General features: G+C 32.5%; 1 long non-coding RNA gene across 1 annotated transcript; it reads right to left on the bottom strand.

The window, feature by feature from the left end:
- Positions 1-14538: 14538 nt before the first annotated feature.
- LOC114317292 (uncharacterized) lies at positions 14539-21978 on the bottom strand. The gene is made up of 2 exons (XR_014366061.1): positions 21741-21978; positions 14539-15046 (listed from the first exon to the last, which is right to left on the bottom strand). It is a non-coding gene; the product is annotated as an uncharacterized LOC114317292 (long non-coding RNA).
- Between the last annotated feature and the right edge of the window lie 1903 nt (positions 21979-23881).

Here is a 23881-nt window from a genome sequence, read left to right as displayed (position 1 = left end):
GACAATCTAATTTCGTGCAACAGGTGAGTCACTGAAAAGGTAAATCCTCTTGTCCATTCCTTTGTACAGTGATACCCGGTAGGGGTGGAAGGTTAAGCTAATGCTTTTAATGACCTAAGTGATATGAATAGTCAATCATGGTATAATGAGATACCTTATATAGGTCACCTATGTGAGTGCGAAGTGGGACCGCTTCTTTAAGAATTGGTAAGGCTGAATTCTTTTAAGTTACTCACTAAACTAGGCTAGTGCACCATGGCCATACCGGATACACCAGTGAGAACAAGAAAAATGGCTAGACTAATTCCTGTGTGAGGTTTATTGTCTCAGTTTACACAAACAGCAGAACAGTTCAAGACATCATGTTCACTAGTCAGCCAGTAAATCCGATAGGCTTTCACTACGAAGGGTTCAAGGCCAACAACTACCTTTTCTGATGCAGGGTTAGTCTGTGTGCTCTCTCTCCGAGTCTTTGTTGTAAACATTGTTCGTTTTCTTTATTCGGTCAATTTTTATTCATGTGGGAGATTGTTGGGAAAAAATGATTTTTTGGTGACTTTAATATGAAATTAAAGTAGGTCCCAACCATTGGTTGAGTTGGGATTAAATGGGTTTAGATTCTTTATAACAAGGTCTTTACATCACAAAAAGAATGACAAAAAACCATTAAGAATTGAATGAGATATTGTCTCATAAAGTTGGCCTCATAAATGAGGTATTGGGAATTGTGTGTAGCTATCAATCTCACATTGATTGTAGAGGAAAACTTTGATGGGTATTTAAACCTCAAGATTATGAGAAGGGCATGAGCCCTTTGGGGCTTTGGAAGGGAATTATGGATGCTTCAAGGATGGGCTTGGGCCAAGACTATGGTCCAAGTTGGCTATGGCAAAATTGCTACACATGCGCACTGCTTGCCGGCCTAGGCCGAGTTTGTGGGTCGTGGGTCGTGGATCTTGGATCTTATGACTTGGGCTTGGGCTTGGGCTTGGGCTTGGGCTTGAAGCTTGAGACTTGAGACTTGCTGGAATGGGTTAGGTTTGGGCTAGGCCGAATTGGTGGTCCACCAACCTAAACTTTTTGAGCCAAGTCTGCTGCAAATATACACACTTGTGTATACATATTATTGTCCCATTAGTTTTGGTCCATTACTCCAGCAATTTTGCATGAGTAATGAGCATTGGTTGCCAGCCTTTATTGCTAGCCTTCATGGCTGGAGGTTCCTTCTCTCTCCCCTATTGTGTATAAAAGGAGGCCCATTTTCCTTGGTTTGTTACAGATTTTTTTGCTTCCAGAATATATCAATCAGTTTATTTCTCCTATAATATATTCTTTCTGTGTGAGAGAGTATTGCCATTGTCAGTTCTCCAAAGCTAACCAAATGTGTTTCTGCGTTAGTCGGTCTAAACCATCTTATCTTGGGAGACAGAAGTCGACATTCCTCTAACACCCACGGTGAGGTGGCTAATCTGTTTAAGGAAACTGTGGTATCACACAGAATTTGGTTTGATTCATTGTTTTCAATATTTCGGTTCGATATGTATGTTAATCATGTTTCATGTTATGTAATTTAACTAATTAAATATGAATCTATTTGTTTCAGTTAATTCACAAATTTGAACAACATAGAGAAGATGAAATGAGAAAGGGAGAAGAGGAACAAGATTGCGAAGGCGGTGATCAGGGCGGTAGGGTGACTTTGGAGGTGGTTGAAAGTTGCAGGATAGTGGTAGTGGTGGTCGTAGGGGGGAAAAGGTAGAGTTTGAAGGTTAAGTATAAGGAGAAAATGGTGGTTAGGGATGAGGGTGGAAGTGGAAGTATAGAGTGTGTAAAGAGATAAAATAATTTTTGAACATGGTGTACATAGAAAAATGTGTAATGATGTAGAATGGTAGTGTAAGTAGAATTATCCCAAATTCAATGTAGGTGTACGTAAAATGTCTAAGCTCAATGAAAATGAGTATTTTTAAATATTTATGTATATTTACATTGAGCTTAATGACTAAAATACTATTTATTTCGTTAGTTTTAGTTAATGAAAACATGTTGATGATTTAGAATGAAAATAAATCAAAAAATTAGATTTTAAATTGATAAAATTAAAAATTCGGGATTTATTTATTACAATAGTCAAATCCCAAGGTTTTTTTTCTGGTGGTAATTATCCCTTTATTTTTTAGTTACTTGAAATCAAGTTGGCTTTGTAGATCAAGGAATAAATCAATAAATAATTAAAATAAGCTCTTTAGTAATTATTATATCAGCGGATGGCAATGAGGATCCTACCCTATGGATACTCATGGAAACCCGACCCAAATATATGAATTTTTTTTCTTTTTTTCTTACTCGTTGAGTTAATTAAGTGATATATTTTTAGGATTTTTTACCAGTCGGTCCTAATAATTGAATCTATTACCTACTAGGTCCTAAGTTTTTATCTCATACACCATGAAGTCCTGTTGTATTTTTTTATCCCGATTTTACCCCTACTGTTATGAATTATGTGGTTTTATTTATTTCTCTCTCTCTCCCCCGAACGATCTGGGTTCAATTTCTCGCCCCTGAGTTCGATCTTCTAGAGGCCGACACTTCGATCTTCGTATTTCACGCTGACAGTCTCAACCTCTCAAGATTATCACCTCTGGCTTAGCGGCCGAACCTCAATTTCTCAATCGTCAACGCTCTAATGGAAGTGTACCCGGCGACTAAAGCTAATGTGTCTTCATATTCCACTGCCTCTTTCTGGGATAACCCTTTCGCCACGCCTTGAACTTCTCAATGCTACCTCTGCTGCATGCTTGATTTTGTAAACTTCTCAATGGTTTGGAAACTTTTTCGAAGGCCTGCTTGTCACGACCCAAACCGCCTCTATAAGTTTAACGTCGTAACCGGCCAGTAATCCTTGGATTACCAAAGGCCTCTTAATAGAACAACATATAATTAGGGGCTGCGGAAGCAAATATATAAAATAGACATAGTCCATAGAGCCATGTTGATGTACATGAGACAGTAATCTTCAAAACAAACTTACATATATACATATGATGTCACAAACACATAAGTCATACATCATCCATATACACAAGTATAGCCAAATAGGGACTTAGTCCAAAATACAGATAAGTAAGACAAACATAAGTATCTGCAACAAGGTTACAAAATGGGACATCTCAAAAAGAGACCCTCCCCGAGAGGCACAGAAGCTGGCTAACCCAAAACTCCAGGCAGCAGCTTGGGCCTGGTCACACGCCTACTCACTTACATATATAATATAAATAGTGAGCGGAAGCCTAGTGAATAACAACAAGGTAAAGGGTTTTAAAGAATCATGTCCATCACAGAATCAGAAATCAAAGTTTATATCATAAATGGATCCTTTTAAGAAACAGATTTACATTCTTTCCAGAATCATCAACAAGTATTTGTGGTACATCCATTTAGCTATCATGACATATCACATTTTGCATAGTCGGTATCGACAACCATAAGAGTTCATATCTTGCGCGCAAGTAGCCATGGTACTGTTACCCCCAGGCGAGGGCCACGTGAATATAGGTCTCGATATTGTTACCCCCGAGTGAGGGCCATGTGCATATTGGCCACGGTATTGTTACCCCCGGCGAGGGCCACATGAATATAAGAATACCATAAATATATTTCAAAAAATGAATACTCATTCATGATTCACAAATAGCATTCCAAATAGCAGTTCAAAAAACAAATCTTAGTACATCATACAGAAAATAAATAAAGTTGAACATAGTTTTACTAAGTTATTACTCACAATTAACAGATGGCTTCAAGGCAAACTGACAGAATGGGTAAATCAGACGTCTTGTGGTGCGTGACCTACACAGTTACAGAACGAACACGTACTGAATTACATACCCAGAAACATTAACTTAATTTTTTCTTATCTTGGTATGTTTCTACTTCTTCTCCTCATTATGGTGTCTTAATCTTGGCCTAGGAATGCCTAGGATGCAATGAGGATGCTAAAATGCTTTTGAAAACACTTAACAAAAATTGCTGAAAACAGGGGTCTCGCTCGAGCGCAGCTTTCTTCGCTTAAGCGGACATGCAAAATGCGAGTGGTTGCTCGAGCGCACATTTCTTCGCTCGAGCGGTCTGTAAACTTTGTAAAAGTGCTGGCTGCTTGATTTTTCCACTCGACGCTCGCTCGAGCGTGAGACTCATGCCCTCGCTCGAGCGCAACTTTTGTCGCTCGAGCGGTCTACAAAACACGCAACTTCTGGGAGCACGCATTTTACACTCAAGCGAACTTTCGGTCGCTCGAGTGAAAGTGGAAAAAAATAAAGGCAGTCGCTCAAGCGCAAGATTTGTTGTTCAAGCGTGGAAGTAGAATTCTGAAATTTCCAGAATTGCTTCCAAGCTTCAAACTCAACCCCAGAGTTGTAAATTATGGTTTCTTGAGCCAAAAACGTAAGGAAACTCTTGTAAACTTGCAAAACATCATGAAGTAAGAATCATTACTTAAAATCAAGGCCTAATAATATACAATTGTACAAAATCAAGCTTGAAATGTGAAAACATAACATGAACATGACATGCATGAAATGATTTGAGCTCCAAGTTTCCGAACCATGATCCAATGAGAAGTTTAGGTCTAAAACATGTTGAATTCCTTGAACAAAACCAAGATACTAACATGCATGTGAGAATTTTCTTTGAAAATAACTTCAATTATGATCAAATGAACATGTATGCATGATTTGCTTTTCTCTTCTAGTTCATTAGCTTAATTCATGCATTGATTCACTTAATTCTCTTAGTTCCTTACTTAAGTGAGTCCAACATAAAGCTTAAGGGTTGATTCCTTACCTAGGGTCCACAATTCCTTAAATTCTAGAGATCTCTTGCTTAATCTCACCAATTCCCTTCAATTCCTCTAGTAGTTGCTAGCTTGTCTTCAATTCTCTTCAAAAGCTCTAATCTCCCCCTTCTCTCTCCCGCGGTTGGTATCAACAAAATGATGAAGAAAGGTGAGTTGAGATGCATATAGAAGTCTTATATAGGCCTGGTTAGTGAACTAATTAATTAGGCTTACCACTAATCAAATGAGTATTAATTATTCTATTTATTTCGTTCCGAATCGAATTTCAATTGAACCTACCATAAAATTCAAAAAATTCTAATTAATACATAAATCAAGTCAATTTCTAAATCAGATGCCGATAAGACCTTCAATTTGCAAACTGAAATGAAAACATGAACAAATCTTTTTACGCTAAACAGATATAAACACAATAAGGGAACATATGATGCAAAACTTCACTTTAATTTCTTATCAGGCAAAGTTAAGCATGGATTAACGTTAATCATGGGTCGGGATTGTTACACTGCTACTTCTTCGTGTTTTTTTTTTTTTTGGGGGGGGGGGTTGAAATTGTTTCGATTGTAATGAAATTTAATGAGCCTTTTAACGGTGCTTTGCTAATCAGTTTTGTCTGACTATTAATTTATCACTGTTTAAATCAGTGATAAATTTCTTTAAACTAGTGATAAATCAGTGATAAACCAGTGATAAATTTGTTTAAACCAGTGATAAATTTGTTTAAACCAGCGATAAATTTGTAGTGTTGAGTCTAGGGGTAAAAATAAAAAACACTGTTTGATTTTTTTAGGCGGGACCTGCTGAGTAATAAGACCGGTCCATAGGACCGGCCCGTAACTCCCCCTATTTTTTTAAATATTCATAGGATATGGATCAGGAATAGGTACCCGCCCATTTCCCCCATAAACAAAAAGAACAAAACACACAAAAATCAGAACTTCGAATGCATACCTAGATCAAATGCTGTGTTTTGAAGCAAATTAAATTAAATTGATTGATCAAAGAACAAGGCAAACTAGATACACAAATCTTTATCACGCATAAGCTACGTAAACACTAATTCAAATCGAATTGCTCACCATCCGAATTACTCAATGCGATCACATATTGAAAATTGATGGAAGTTGAATTGGAAAAAAAAAAAAACAAAAACAAAGACTTACAATAGAAACCCTAGAATGAAGCAAGTCGTGCGAAGATTTGAATTCAAATCGTGGTTATTTAAGGGAAAATGTGTTATAGCTAGAAACTCATTGCCCCGAATGGCTCGATTTTCGAAAACGATGACGTTTTAACTTTTTCTTTTCTTTTCTTTTCCTTCTTTCCCTTCCACTTCTCGTTTCTTTTTCAAAAGTTGAACCAAACCCAAACAAACAGAGAGAAAGAGAGAAATAGAGAAGGATGAAGAAAGAAAGAGAATGAGGAGATGAGGAGAAGAAATTGTTGTTTTGGTCTTGTTTTTGCTCAAATTGCTACTGTTTTGCTGCTATTTTGGTGCTGTTTTGATGCTGAAATTGGTGCTTTTTGGTGATGAAATTGGGGCTGTTTTTGTACTAAAATTGGGGTTGTTTCTGTGCTGAAATTGGGGCTATTTTTTTGCTGAAATTAGTGCTATTTTTCTTCTTCTTCTTCTTCTTCTTCTTCTTCTTCTTTTCTACTGAATTTGCTGTTGAAATTGGTTTTGATTTTTGATTTTGGGTTTGATTTTTTTGGGCTCTTCTAGGGGTGGGCGCAGGTCGGTTGCGGCCATGGAACTTCCAATCCGCCATCCGTCCGCCATATTGGTGGATTGGAGAAAATCAATTCGCATCCATCCACCAATTCGGCGGATGTGGATTGAGCGGATTGGCGGTTTGGCGGATGGATGCAAATCGATTTGGCGGTTTAAAATTTTATAAATTTTCAACATAATTCAACTTGTGCATTTCCTCAAAAAAAAAAAAAAAAAAAAGTATTACAGTTAATGACTTAAAAAAAATATTACAATCACTGCATGCCTCATCCAAAGTAAAAAAGTTTGAAACTTTAGAATATCACAATCACTGCATGCCTCATCCACATACTACAATCACAACATGCCTCATCCACATAAAGTATTACAATCTGTGGTCCTTAAAATATAAAAACAATTCAAACCACCAAAACCATGAACCGAGCAGTAGTAGAGATTGTATATCTCTGTATTGTTATATCTATATCTGTTTTTGAAAACAAAAACCAACCAGAATATATCATATTTTTTATTTATTATTTTTAGAGATAGATTTAAAAACCAAAAAATATAGATAAATAATACGTTTATTTTTTTCAATTCAAAAAAGATATTCAAGTTGAAAACTTTTTTTCAACAAAATATTTAAACTCTTTTTTAATTGAAAATGCAAACAGAATATTTAAACAAACTAAAAACACAAAGTCTTATAAATTACTAGAGGTGTTCGCGGTTTGGCGGTTCGGTTGCGGCCAAAGGAATCTCAAATCCGCCATCCGTCCGCCAGATTGGCGGATTGGAGAAAATCAATCCGCAACCGTCTGTTCATCATCATGTATCCGTCCAAAATGCGGCGGATCGGATCGGTTCGGTCAGTTTTGGCGGATCGATATATCTGCTGCTCACCACTAACCTCTTCTTCTTCTTCTTCTCCCTCTAATTTTTCAGATTGCCCAAGGGGAAGGAAGAAGAGGAAGCAAAAAGAGGGGGAAAAAAAACAATTGGTTTTGATTTTGATTTTGATTTTGAGTTTGAGTTTTGATTTTGATTTTTTTTTTCTCATATTAGATTTTGGGACTGTTTGATTCTTTGAGGCTCTTCTTCTTCTTCTTCTTCTTCTTCTTCTTCTTCTTCTTTAATTTTTTAGATTGGCCAGGGGAAGGAAGATGAGGAAGCAAGAGGGAAAGAAACAAAAAAAAAAAAAAAAGGTCAAAACGACGCGTTTCCAATAATCGAGCCATTCGGGACAATCAGTTTTCGAGCTACCCAGCAGCTCCCTTATTTAAGACCTGTTGGCAAAGGTTGTGATCATGAATTTGGGTTCTGAAACCTAGAAACCCAAAGGCAGAGTCTAGAGAGAGAGAGAGAGAGATTACAAGGAAGAAAAGAAACCCTAGAGACCAAGGTTTAGAGATTCCTCAACATACAAACATGGCCTCAAAAAAAAAAAATTTATTTTAATCTTTCACGTTCTTCTATTTTTTTTTAATCACTAAAAATTTATTTGATTATCTCAAAATTATATAGTTAATTATTCAAAACAAATTTTTTAATTAATTAATTAATGTGTATTTAATTTTATTGTTGAACCAAATAAAATAAAATAAGATTGAATGTATAGCTTTAGTTGTGAAAAAAAAAAAATGGTTGTGAACCTTAAAAAAAGAAGTGTCAAGTTGGATTGGGAAAAATCCAAACTCATTAGGAGATGGCGAGGGCAACACCTATGGGGAATAGAGAATGAGAAAAAATTATTATAGGAAGATGGAGAATTAATATTCACCCCATTAATCTCCATTACCATCCCTAGCAACTATAGAGCATTCTTTTGCCCCACACACACAATGACCTCTTGTTTCTTTTTTCTTAATGCATTCATTAAATCATATGATTGAGAATGCATTATAATATGAAAATAGAGAAATTTGACTGCGCCATCTTATATTTAAATAATATTTATTAACTTTTAATTTTTTTTTTGTATGTGAAATTTAATTTTTATTTGAGAGATTTAGTAGAAAATCCATTTTGATGGATGATCCTTGACTGCGCCTTTTTATATTTTAATAATATTTATTAACTTTTAATTTTATTTTTTAATCTAAATTCAATTTTTATTATTGTAAATAAAATTGTGGGAATTTTTTGATTATTTTTACACTCCGTTCATTTGGACGAAAAATATTTTTTAATAAAAATAATTTCTAGAGAAAATATTTTTCAATGTTTGGTGATGATGGTGGTGGAACGAAGGTGGAGTTGGAGGTAGAGGTGGTGGAATGATGGTGGGGCGGTGATGGTGGCGGTGGTTGTGGTTGTGGTTAGGGTAGTATGGTTGTAGAGGTTAGAGTAGTGTTGGTGGTGTGGTGACATTGACAAAATTTTAATTTAGAAAACATTTCTCACCTTTTAAGAGTAAAAAATATTTTCTACCCAAATAGACTTGTTTTCCATTAACCATGAAAAATAATTTCTGTTAACTTTCATTTTTCATTGTACCAAACACTAGAAAATATGTGACAAAACAAAAATATGGAAAATATTTTTCAAAAAATATTTTCTGCCCAAACAAACGGAGCATTACTATTGCGCCTTTGGTCTGGAGAAGTTATTTGGTGATCTCCAGACATATATAGCCATGTAGTGTCCTAGATGTGTCGTGATTGGCAGAGAGGATGGGGTCAGACGATTTTGTGATAAGTATAGAAAAACAACACAGGATAATGTTTGGTAAGGGGCATTGCCAAGTGATGTGCTTGTGCCACCAAATAATTTTTCTTTCATCCAAAGATTTTTTTTTTTTTTTATTTTATTTAGCTGCGACTTTGTATGAGGAGGCTTTTTTCTAGACTTTATAATTGATAGTGTTTTTAAACCTTTATGATTGGAGAAATATCATATTGGTTATAAACTTTACAACATCAAAATATGAAGTCATAAGTTTTTCATCAACTTAAAATTATTTTTTTTAAATGCCACTGAAATATTTCCCCAAGTTTTTTTCATACCTTTGACAAAAAAAAAGTTCATTATTGGACTTGGGGAAAAAATGTGTTTCTAGTGTTCATCATTTCAGGTTCTCACCTGCAGATCCATTAAGAACACAAGCAGCATTGGAAAAAAAAACCAGAATAAGAAGAAACCTAATCCCCTGAATCTTCTTCTCTCTGCAATTAGGATATCATGATGACACATATACCACTTGATAATGGTGCATGCATAGGGTGAATTTCCATTCTATTCAATAAATGAAATGAACAACTGTGATGTTGTTGTCAACTCTACAAAACACACACAAACGGTAAACATGTTAAGCCAGTTATTGGATGGTTGTCGGGCCATCCAATGCTAAAGTTAGTGTCGGAAGTAAGTTTCAAAGATTACGCTTGCAAAAAGCTCAGAGTAATCAGTACGTATCTTTCCCAAACTGGAGAGTAATATAGGTAAGATGCATTTATACAGATACGGCTAATCAATCTGGCTCTTTATAAATCTCATCAAAATTCAAACACAGCATTAGTCAACCAGCTAGTCAACCTGGCTCTTGAATGTAACTTATCATGCACTTCTCAAGCAAACACATAACATGTAGCCCCCGAACCAGATATTTAACCACACAACATAAGAAATATTCATGATTCCAATTTTCATGAAAAGTGCAATGCTATTGAAATAAACCCTTGCGGAACAACTAGCTACTAAGTGAACTCGATTTCAAATTTTCTGCAAAAGGCAACTAGCAAATGCTATGAAAGTTGAAATACATTCCCATTTGATAGCCAAAGGGTCTATTTCCCATTTCCCACTACTTGGTTTCCAATCCAAATCTACTTAATAACACACTTTGAATTACAGGGCCATCATCCGCAATGAGCACCCACAACCTTTTTCCACTTTTATTCACACTCATTGAACTGGAACTGCCCATTCTAAAAGTCACCTTTCTCACAAATCACTTTTCTATATGGTCATAAATAATAGATTTATAATTTAGTTGAAAGATCATACTGTTTGGTCATTTTTGTTTTTCTTTTTTCAATTAAGTTCTTGTATTCTGTATTTTTTATTTTTAATGAATTTTTTTTCTGTGCACATGCAGATTGTTTCCATTATGAGTGGAAGATAATGTGGAAATAAGCGATTCTCAAGTAATTTAAGATTTTATACGCTTTATATTGATTTAATTGAGGATTGGAAAGTTTGGATTTTATTAAATAAAAAAATATTAAAAAATTCAAAATATTTAAATAGCCATGTAAAAATAAAAATTAAAAATTAAAAAAAAGATCAAAGGTTTATTTCATTTTCTTCACTTTTTGTATCTTTTTTTATAAAAAAAATCAAAAAAATCAAAAAGTCATTCCCAAATACTTTCATTCTGATTGGTTATCTTTGTTTTTTTTTTTTTTAAATTGAGTTTTTGCTTTCTGTGTTTTTTATTTTTAATGATTTTTTTAAAAATATTTTTAATGATCATTAAAAAACAAAAACTTTTAATATTTTTTTAAAAAATCATTAAAAATAAAAAAAACCAGAAAACAAAAACTCAATTTGAAAAAAAAAAAAAAGATAACCAAACATAATGAAAATATTTGGGAATGACTTTTTGATTTTTTTTTGATTTTTTATTTTTTTATAAAAAAAAGATACAAAAAGTGACGAAAATGAAATAAATCTTTGATTTTTTTTTTTTTTACATGGCTTTTTAAATATTTTGAATTTTTTAATATTTTTTTATTTAATAAAATCCAAACTTTCCAATCCTCAATTAAATCAATATAAAATGTATAAAATCTTAAATTACTTGAGAATCGCTTATTTCCACATAATCTTCCACACACAGAAAAAAAATTCATTAAAAATAAAAAATACAGAAAACAAAAACTTAATTTAAAAAAAAAAACAAAAACAAAAACAAAAATGACCAAACAGTATGATCTTTCAAGTAAATTATAAATCTATTATTTATGACCATATAGAAAAGTGATTTGTGAGAAAGAGGCTTTTAGAATAGGCAGTTCCAGTTCAATGAGTGTGAATAAAAGTGAAAAAGGTTGTGTGTGCTCATTGTGGATGATGACCCTGTAATTCAAAGAATCCACAGTGTGTTATTAAGTAGATTTGGATTGGAAACCCAATACGCATATTTTTTTGACACTATTTTATTTATAGAGATAAATCTGAAATGATGTGCCAAAATGCATCAATACCTAAAAACAATCAATTCCAGTGACAAAACAATGCACCAAATGGTATGGAATTCCCACCCGTTAGGGTTAGCTCAAATGGAAAGTCCCCAGATAAACAACCAAGAGGTTTTAGGTTCCGACTCCCTACTTTGCCCAATATGTGAGGCTAGCTGGTGGTCACACATATCCAGAATTTTATCCCAGCTCTCATCGAAAGTGGGATCAGGGGTTCCTCATCATATATATATATATATATATAAAACTGGTATCAAATTCATAACTATGTTCAAGCCAGTAATCAGTAGCACATAAGTAGTAATGCATATTGCTTTGACCAATAAAATGATTTTCAAGGAGACAAAAAAGGAAAGGAAAAAGGAATACAACCTATAGAAGGGTAAAGTACAAATATACTGCAGAGAAAAATAAAACAAAACTGACCAAACTTACCAACGAGGAGTTTCATCAGTTGAAGATAACCAAAGCACCTAAAAAAGTTTCTCCATGAGTCTTGGTTTCATGTTCACAGCAAGACATTCTAAAGAAAAATGTGTTTCATTGAAAACTTGTTAGTTTAGTGCTTCATTTTGTTTCCCTATTTATTTTCAGTTTCAGATTTCACTCTATGAAAATTGATAGTTTAGATTTCCGTAATGTAATCTAATTCTACATGTAGAAAGAGTTAATCCTTGCAATACCTACAGCTACTTTTAGGCAACATGTGATGGGGCTGCTGATTTAGTGCACAAGCTCCAGCTTGCAGCAGTGTCTGAGAGAGATAAAAGGTAGGCAGTCTTACATCAAGTCACCAAGGCCATGACTCAAACATGCGCCACAAAGCTTAGGGTGGATAGTACTTGCCACAATGCCATCGCACCAAGTCACAACCACACTCTAATTACAGACCAAGAAACAATGAGAGTGAAGAAAGAGGTAATTCACATTGTAGTGTTTGGATGAGGCCAGAATTTAATCCAATAAGAGATATCAATTCTTATTGCATTCAATTTCAAACAGGGGTTGCACTAAGGTAGTTTTTGAGTAGAAACCAATATCCTCAACTTTTGTTTTTTGGTAAAGTACCAATTTCTTGAAGAACTAATAAGAGAGATAAATCTATTCCTAGCAGAAATGATTGCTAATCAATACTCCTCTTCTCTTTTAATATGACTTGATAACCAATTTCTGCTATAACCCGAAATTCAACCACTAAAAATGAGGTCTTCATTGATAGACAATAGTTTTGCCAAAATAAAGGAATCCACGTTGAAAGACATAAATCAGTCAGCATTTCTACTACATATTGGTTGAGCACTAGAACTCGTGGAAGCAAAAAGAATAATGAACTAGGTAATATACACCCTGAAGGATAGTTAATGTCCTCAGCTACCTAACGCTGCCACCATCAAAGTTGCATGCCTTTTCTACATTTAATGAGTGATACCCTCTCTACTAGTATCGAAGGACAGCTTAGTATATATTAAAACGAGGAAAACAGGGCCAGGTCTTGTAAAATAATGGATTCCAAGAGATAAGTTCGGATTATGATGGTTAAGCTCTGTTCAACGGATATGAATGAATAAAAATTAAGCAAATAGGAAAATAAAAGAAGAAAAAGTACCTTGCTCCGTAGGGGCAGCTTGAGTTCAGTACCCAAGTCAGTAGAAGAATTCTACACTCATGCTTTACCCAGGAAAAGATTTCACTGCAACTCCAAAATCGTGTTACAGCAAGGTGTCCTTTTTATAGATAATAGAAAACTCCGAAGACATTAAAAACTTGCCAAAAATTGCTCCATCCAATATACAAATCATAAAAGATTCAAAATCCAAGAGGAAAAAGTTTTTTTTAAATAAGATACTCCTAAACTACGATACTAAGCCAATATAGAAACAAGTATATGAATAAAAAAAAAAAATTTGTAAACTCACAATATTCTTGACCAAAATAAGAAACAAAAAAAGCAAAAAAAGGAAATCTAGACAACCCTAATAACTTAAAAAAGGAATCTCTCAAGCATGAAAAAACGGTCACCATGCAAAAATGAATAAAACCACAGGCATAATTACTGTCCACAAGGGGACAACATTACTAGAGTAACAGACTATCAAAGATAAACTCGTCAAGGCTAAGAATTACACAGCATCCTATTACTTGTTTAGCTTCATTATTGTTAGATAGCTTGATATACATTGTTGGGTTGATTTCGTAATAGCTTAGGCTTTTGGGAAAATTAGTAACTTTACATGGTATCAGAGCTCTAGTTAAGAGAGGTATTGGGTTCAAGTCTCTCCGTTAGCATTTGGTGTTATATCCTCGTTTATTTGCTTCTCCTTCTATTTGGTTCTTTGTTTGTCTCTCCACATGCAAGACGGGGTTGCACATGAGGGAGGGTGTTAGATAGCTTGATATACATTGTTGGGTCAATTTCCTAATAGCTTAGGCTTTTGGAAAAATTGGTAACTTAACAATTATCACATTATTTCTTCTTTGTGATTCTTGCCCAGATATGTTTCTAGATATATATCATTCACTCATCAATACTTTAGCACCCACCAATAGTAAACTTAACGTAGGTTGTTAATTGGTCGCAGCCTTGGCAGATGCATCATTTCATCACCATGCCAAAGTTTTGTATTACATTCTTACTTAGAAACTCAATAAGCTAAAGCATGAAGTAAAATCGATCATATTAGAACACACACATTATTGATGTTACAAAAACATTTCATTGCAGAAGCCACATATAAACTTATCCAACAGGAAATAAGATCAATTTAACATATCCGAAATGACACATAATTCATTTCATTGCAAAAGGCATATATAAACTTACAACTAGCAAAATTACTACACCAACAGAGGGGAAAAACATTCTTAAAGTACAAGGAAGAGAACACTAGAAATGAAACAAATGAAAACAACGAAATGGAAACGGCACTAACGATTTTGCAAAGAATACAATCAAACAGGAAATATGGTGTCCATGCATGGATGGACTGTAAACCATGGGCGAACTCGTACATAGTCAATATCACCAAGGGACAGATTCAAATCGCATACCTTCCTAAAACTCTCATCCTTGAAATTATAGGATACGACTTTGCCAGGCACGTATAAGACCAAACATGAATCACCTTCAACGTCTCCACCAAGTAAGCAAAGCACACTGAATGTATAACCCATACAAGGCCGATGAGGGTGTGCATGATACATCTCTGGAAAATCCGGTACAGCCAATTGAAGGTCAACATGGTAGTTGACAAACCATTTGGAATAGTTGGTCTCCAACTCGAACACATGAAAATGATGAGTGCAATTTTTAGAAAACTCAATTAACTGCAGACGACCTCCAGACTCCGCAAAATACAATAGCTGCTTAAAGATTGATATATGAGGCATTGGCAATGGGAAGAGTCTATCTTGATTAACATCATAATAGATTGATCTTAGGGAGTGACAAGTAGGCCAATGAATCTTTCCATTAAGAAAGACCCCAATTTCAAATACTATACTGGTGGAGTAAGCATGTGATACCTGGGAAAAGGTCCAAGTTTTGGTTTCGGAGGAATATACAGCAGCTTTAAAATCAGGGCCGCGCCAACTTTTGGAACGGAGAGCAACTAGCTTGGAGTGAAATGAAACAGAGGGATCAAAAGCCAAATTCATTGAAACTAAAAAGTTGTTTCGGTCATCCCCATTGGTGGGCCTAGGGATGGTGGAGAAGTATTTGGTGGTGGGGTTGAGAACGTAGTAACGAGTGTGGCTGTAATCTGAAGTTGACAAGCAAGATGAAGAACAGAGTAACAACCCATTACAGGACTGGGAAATCTTGACCCCGTTGGGGTCATTGACGAAATCGAAGGATCAAGTAGAATTGGAAGGAAGTAAAGAAATGTGATTGAAATTGATAGAGGGAGATGAGGGAGTGGAGTAGCGTCTGAGGAAGAAGGAGGTAGGAGAAATTGGGGGAAGCCAGTCTCGAAGGACGTAGCGATCGGAGATGAGAGAAAGCGATCTCTTTGATAGAGTCTTGAAAGCGAAGAGAGGCTTGGCGGGAAGTCGAATTAAGATCTGTTTGAGAAGATCGTCGTTGTTGATGACTCTTTCGGCGGAAGACATGGCGGCGATGGGGTATAGGGTGTGGGGACGAAGAAGAAGAACATGAAAACGAGGGTTCCATATATAGAGAGAGAGCGAGAGAAAGCGAGAGATGATTGAAAACAAGGGTTACGATTCTCTTGTTGTTTTTGTTTTGTGGCAAATGGCAATGCTACCAATTTCAGGCAGACAGAACAGCTCTGATACATATATATTGGTGTTGGTGTGCTGTGCTGTGTTTTGCTTTATTGCTAATGCTAAGTTTGTTTGTTTTCGGATGTAGAATGGAAGGGGTTGATGGTGTTGGTGTTGGTGCGGTGTGCTGTGCTGTGTTTTGCTTTATTGTTAAGGGCGTTTGTTTTTAGAGGTAGAATGGAGGGAATTAATAGTGAGGGGATTAAGTAAAATTGTGTTTATTTTGATGATAGTTGTTAGTGTAGAGATTGTTAAATTATTTCTATTTAAAATAAATATAAAATAAATTTAAAAAAATATAAAAACATTAAATATTAATGTTTTAAAAAAAATGTCCAACATGTAAAAAATTTTAAAAAAATAAAAATAAAATAAAAAAATTTCAAAAAAAAATAAAAAATTAAACATTAGTGTTCAAAAAAAATGCCCGACATATAAAAAATAAAATAAAAAATAAATAAAAAAAAATTCTAGTCCGCCGGACTATTTTTCTATTACCAAGTCCTGGAAGCCCATCTGCATCCCATCTGCAAGGCTTATCCTAATTCCTTCGGCTTAGCAGTCCCTTCCTTAACTCTGTAAACAAACAGCACATTAAATGGGACCCACAGCTATCCTAATCTCAATCCCCCTCTCATACCCCAAAACAAACGGGGCCTTAAATGAAGCTTCTTATTTAAATGGGGCTTAGCAGTCTCTTCCTCAACTTTGCCGCTCTCTCTTCCCTCCCTTCCTCATACACCTCCGTTTTTTAAACGAAGCTTCTTATTTGAAGAACAAAAATTAAATTTATTTTTTAAATTTAATGATGTAATAGTTTAATAAGATATTAAAGGTGATATATTTTTTAATATTTTTTTTAATTATTAATTAATCATATCACTTACACATTGTTAGATTTAAAAAAAAAGTTTAGAAAATAGATTTGTATATAAAATAATTCTATCTCATTACTTTTATAACTAAATAAATCTTAAATTTCTTTAAAGAAAAATTTGGTCAAAACTCCTCCATTGGAGCCTTATTTAGGCCTTGTTTGGGAACAGACTAATTTAGTAATTTTTTTACTATTTGGCTAAAATATGAGCTAAAAAAAACTAGTATATTTGAGATGATTTTTTGGCTTTTTACGAAAAGATATGCAAAAGGTATAAAGAAAAGAGAATCTTTGACTTTTTGTATGGGTTGTTGGCTTTTTGATTTTTTTAATGACTTTTTGACTTTTTGACTAAAAAATCCACTTGCCAAACGAGGCCTAAAAATGATAGCCTAATTTATTTTGCTTGATAAACTCTCTAAGGAGAGGCGCATAATTGAGTAAAGATAAGGTAAAATATCATTTTTTTTTTTGGACAATATTGCCAAAGTAACATGTTAAAATGAACTAGAGTAATCAGAGGAACATGTTATTGTTTACAACAATTTCAACGGCAATAATAATTTAAAAAATAAAATAAAATAAATTCATAGTCAACATGGATCTTACTGGATAGATCTTGATGAGAAGATTATAAAAAAATACTAATTTTATTAAAAATTGACATTTAAATTAAAAGTTATATTATTTTAAAGTTTAATATTTTGATAATAATGGTATGCAATGGGCTTTTCAAGAATTTTTTTTTTTTGTGTACTTGTCCTTAATGCATTAAATTTTTATTATGAGGGGTCTTTGACAAAATCTTCCATTTTAAATTTTATTAAATCATACTTTTAGTTTTATTTTTCAAATTGAGTGATGTAACAGTCTATTTGAATATATAAAAGGAGAACTTATGTGTAGGTTCTAATAGGTGAATTTATTCTCTAATAAGTCCTATAATAAATAATGGCATTTTTCATCAAACATTATTAAAAAAAAGTCCTTAATTGTTAAGTTTCAATGACAGTTTGAAAATTGTCACAAAAAAAACTCATTAATTATAAGTTTTAACGACAATTTAAAAAATTCGTCACAAAAAGTCACTAATTGAGAATTTTAGTGACAATTTATAAAAACGTGATAAAAAAAAAAGCACTAATTGTCAATTTTTAGCGACATATGTAAAAAGTCATTAAAAAAATTATTTTTAACAACGATTTTATTAGGACTTATTTTCAAGAGAACTTGATAGGAATTAAGTCCAACTATTAAGACTTATTGGTAGTTTACGCTATATAAAACAACTCTATTTCTTGTATGTTTTCTCTAGTTATTAGTTAATCATCTTTTTGACATATTATTAAGTTTATAAGAGTGGTTAGAAAGTAGACTTATATATCATTTTTATTTTTAAAAAAATCAGACTTGATTTTGATAACAAAATAAATTCTGAATTTTTTATTTTGTCAATTAAACCCTATTCAATCTAAATTATTGACCTAATTTTGTTAAGTAAAACTTAAGGAGAAAAAAAAAGTATTTTAACCATTAAACTCAATATAGGTACACATAAAATGTTTAAAATATCATTTTTTTAATTTAATGAATAAAATATCATTTTTTTGTTGATTTTATTTAACAAAAATAGACATATGATTTAAATTGACAAATTAAAAACTCAATACTTATTTTGTTACATGAGTCAAATTTCCATTTTTTTTAATTATTATTTTCTCGATGAGATTTTTCTCAAGTTCAAATATGAAATTCACCATGTGTCTTGTTTTGATAATTCGAATTGTTCATTTGTTGAGTTTTCTATATATTATCCATGAAAAAAATTAAATCTATCTAATAATCTTAATCTTTTTATTTTATTGTATTTGTCTCTACAAAAATGAATGATCTTTTCTAAAAAATATACTTGTTTATTTTTTCGAAAACAAACGCGATAAAATAAAAAGATTACAATTATCGAATCGACTTAATTTTTTTTATGAATGATATTTATTGAGAACCTTATAAAATAAACAAATCAAATCCTTTAATTTTTTTTATGAATGATATTTATTGAGAACCTTATAAAATAAACAAATCAAATCCTTAAAACATAACTCATAGTGAGCTCTACGGCCCCTCAAATTCTGTCATGTTCATACTAAAGCTTGAGAGAAGCCCAACACAAAAATTTGTTACTCTCATACAATAAGGGAGAAATGTTAAGAGCTTGTATTTATACCACCAAAACACCTCTTTATAACTTTATATTTTTATGGCTAAATTATTAGTTGATCTTAATATTAGATTTAATTTTCATTAAGTCTTATCAGAACCGTCGCTAAAAAGATTTTTTTTGGCAATTTTGTAAATCTGTTGTTAAAAATTGACAATTAGTGTTCGTCTTTGAAAGTTGGTCTTATCAAAATTGTCGCTAAAGAGATTTTTTGTGATGATTTTATGAATTTGTCACTAAAAACTGACAATTAGTGACGTCTTATGTAATGATTTTCTAAATATGTTACTAAAAATTGACAATTATCAAATTTTTTTATGATAAATTTTTCAAACTATTGCTAAAAATTAATAATTAGTGACATCTTTTAAAAAACGTTGTTAATTATCACAAGACTTATTGGACAATAAGTTTACCTATTAGGACCTACATGTTAGTCTCCTATTTTTATTTTTGTTTTAAGTATAATTTTATTAGACAAATACTAACAAGTGGAGCCTATGCATTGTTTAATATTAGAAAGTGTGTATAAAGTATCTTGAAAATATATAAAAATATTAAAAAATATATTGCTTTCATTAAAAGTGTATTGAATTTATTGAAAAATGTCATGTATTCTTTAATTTTTTTGTCTTTTACTTGTCCTTATAGGTGCTTGTTAGTAAGACACATTTTATTCTTTTAAGTTTTCAAAAGCAGTTGTTCAATTTTTTATTTTTTGTGTTTTGTTTTCATATTTTTGCCATTTTTTTTTTAGTTGCACCTAATCTAAATTACTTAAAAAATAAAATATTTGTGAAGAAATCTTAAAAAAAATCAATAAATACAAAACCTACTTTAATTTGGTATTTTATTGATTTTTTTAGAAGTGTTATTCTAGCCAAAAAATTAGACATATTTTTTAAAGGGAGCAACTTGTCTCCAGTTGGGACTTGTTGGGCTTCCATAGGCCCATCACAGAATCCATATTGATAATCTAAACTGTTGAATATGTAGGGTCTATCGAGTATTTCATCCCAATAAAAAAGTATGTTGATTGGATATCAATAGCCCAAAACAAACGGGGCCTTAAATGAAGCTTCTTATTTAAATGGGGCTTAGCAGTACCTTCCTCAACTTTGCCGCTCTCTCTTCCCTCCCTTCCTCATACACCTCCGTTTTTTAAATGAAGCTTCTTATTTGAAGAACAAAAATTAAATTTATTTTTTAAATTTAATGATGTAATAGTTTAATAAGATATTAAAGGTGATATATTTTTTAATATTTTTTTTAATTATTAATTAATCATATCACTTACACATTGTTAGATTTAAAAAAAAAGTTTAGAAAATAGATTTGTATATAAAATAATTCTATCTCATTACTTTTATAACTAAATCAATAAATACAAAACGTACTTTACTTTGGTATTTTATTGATTTTTTGAGAAGTGTTATTCTAGCCAAAAAATTAGACATATTTTTTTAAGGGAGCAACTTGTCTCCAGTTGGGACTTGTTGGGCTTCCATAGGCCCATCACAGAATCTATATCGATAATCCAAACTGTTGAATATGTAGGGTTTATCGAGTATTTCATCCCAATAAAAAAGTATGTTGATTGGATATCAATAGCCACTTGATTATATCACATTTGTGTCAATAATTTATTTTTAAAATCATAGTGACCGTTGACACAAATTTGATTTGATCAAGTGGTTATTGATATCCGATCAACGTGATTTTTTACAGAAAGGAAATACTCACGAGTCCTAAATATTAACGGTTCAAATCATCAATGTGGACTCTATGGTGGGCTTGCCCCCAACAATATGCTCCAATCCGATTTCAAACTAGAGACCAGCTTGGGCCTTTTTAAATCCAATGATGTATCAATTTATCAAAATATCTTAGGCAATTCTCTCTTATGTATTATCTGATCCAATAAGCTCTTTTACAATAATAGATTTATAAAAGTGGGTCTAGATAGTGAACATATAATGTAAAAACAGTGATGCTAGAGACTTCTAATTTAGAGGCTCTAAACACACCTCTAATGAGGTGGAAAAGAAAAAAAAAAAAAAAAAACAGACACAGCACTGACAGTGGCAGTGGGTGGGACCCACCGCCACATCACTAGTGACACCTCTAATTAGAGGTCCCAAGCTTTATTGATGTACAAATATCTGTCCCATTTTTTTTTTTTTTAATTCGATCAAATATCTCATCTTTAACTTAGAAGTGCATAAATAGACCTGCTAGTCTCTATTTTTTTTAATTTAGAAAAGCACAAGACCTATTTGTCTCTATTTTTTTAAAAAATATTTACAATAGAACATAGTATGCATACTCTTATCCATATCAATTCAAAATTGATTCCAACAAGAAAAAACTTTAAAAAACAAAAGTGATTTTACTTACACCATCAATCTAACTCCTTACACTCTCAAATTTTTTTTTATTTATTTTATAATTTTATAAGTGTGATTTTGAATCGAAAAGAGAGAAAGAGATCTAAACATCTCAAGTAAGAGTTCCGTGAACAATCGAATTCAATCAAACAGAGAACAATTGAAAATCAATCACAGAGAGAAGCAATTTAAGGATCGAAGAATCACCTAAAATGGCCATGGCGAATCCACATCTACCACCACAAACGTCCTTCCACAAATCGCCGACAATGTTTATCTCTGGAAACTGGACAGTCACCGGTGATCGGTTCGGCGAAGCTCCGGGAAGATCCCCACGTTAAAAATACATGTTCGTTAGTATCCTTCATCTTCACGCCTTCCTCTTCGCTTCCAGTTTCATTCATAGCATTTCTGGATCATCGAAAACAAAATCACTGGAATGTGCTTTTCTTGTTAGATTTATTTTTCTAGTGTGGCCCAATAGCCTACATATTTTCTACATGTTTTAATTTATTTGGACTCCACAAATAGATAAAGCCAATATTTGAGATAAAGTTCAGTAAATAGAATTTTAATATAATCACTCTTCTAAGATAAGAAGGAAACCTTGATGGATTAGGAATTCTTCTGATAGAGCTTATCTGGCCCTCTTCTCTCCTCTATATAAGGATGGGTGACTCCCCTTTCATATCATGAGTATTTTTTCCATCAATTTAAGTTTTATAGTCATCCTAATTAAGAGAGACAGAGAGAAGAAGGTGAGCCAAAATCTAAAGGTTCAACTCTAAGGGGTATTTTCTCAACTTCTCTAATTCAATGGCTGACAAAGGTATATTCGTTTTATTCTTGAGTTGTATTGAATTCAAGATCCTGTAAAGTTTAATTCCGCATTATTATTATGGTTACATGTATTATTAAATCTTACATGTGGTATCAGAGCTTTAGTTTGTGAATCAATACACCTTGGAATAATAATATATTTATGAATATTGTTATTATATTATAATTATAATTATTCATAATAACATATTTTTTGTTCATAAGGTTTGAACTCTCGGCATGTGTTGGTTATCTTTAATATACGCTGTATGTTCAACCTTGTAAACTGCATGCCATATTTATTAGGCAATATCTGAATGGTACATCTAATCTCTTTTATATTCATTATGCATCAAAGAAACTCTTTTTGTGTTGTTAAAAGTCAAAGGTTGTGTAAAAGAAGATTTCATTCCTAATTTCTAAATCGTAACTAAGTATGCACATCATGGACTCCTTCACTCACTTTGTTTTGTGATATGTTAGGTGCAAACTTTTATGTAATTCTATATGCTGTTCATATGCATGTTTTGATTTATTATCAATTTTAGTGATAATAATTTTTATAATCATCATAATATATTATTGAATTGAGTGTATTGCTTGCCGTTATAATAAAGTGCATAGATTAAAAGCAATTTTAGAATTTTGCTGAATCGTTCGGACTATTAAATAAATATATTTATTTGATTGTATCACATTAGAGGATTATGTTTTTGCTTTGTTTAATTATGCACACTTATTGTCTATTATTGTTAAATATTTATATATTTTCATGATTTAAAATTGATATCATGATATAATTTTATGACATTGAATATTAAATATTAAAGTGGTTAATTCATATTAGGTGTAATTCTTATTAACCATTATTTTAGATATTCATGATTGTTATAATACATATATAAATATTCCTGTTCATCCAGAGTTATTATTTTTATATTGGTAATAGCAATCACAAAAAAGAAATTTTAGAAATCATAAAAATAGTGATCTCATTAAAATTGTGATTGAATTAATGATAATTAAATAACTCAAAATTAATGAATAGAGAATATTGTTGGTTAGTTCCGTATTCATAGGGTTTACTAATTTAGTAGCTACCAAAGTGGCCTAGATTTGTAAAACTTATGAATATAGAACTACATAAAAGAATTGTTAAAAAATGGTAACATTAAGGTCGATAATATTCTCAATTGCAGTTATAATTAGGAGATTGAGACTAGCCCAAAGGAGAGTCACTTTCAAATAATTATGAACTGGGTAGGATAATGTAACTTATGTAATTTGAAAGATTAGAATTGAATACCCAAAGGTAACATGACTAGCTGAAAAATTGCACAAATTACTTTAGACCTATATAAGTGATTCTTGACGAATGGACAATAGATATACCTAAGTTTTGCCCAAAGGAAAAACTTATGTGATATCAATAGTTCATCATAATTCTCAAAGCTTTAATATGTATATTGTTCTATCTTATTTCAGTAAAAGTTCCCACCTCATTGCACTCTCTTGCATCAGGCGTCCCT

The sequence above is a fragment of the Camellia sinensis genome, chromosome 4 (genome assembly GCF_055761805.1).
Source record: "Camellia sinensis isolate YWXY chromosome 4, ASM5576180v1, whole genome shotgun sequence".
NCBI classification, from domain to species: Eukaryota; Viridiplantae; Streptophyta; class Magnoliopsida; order Ericales; family Theaceae; genus Camellia; species Camellia sinensis.
This window is presented reverse-complemented; position numbering and strand designations above follow the sequence as displayed.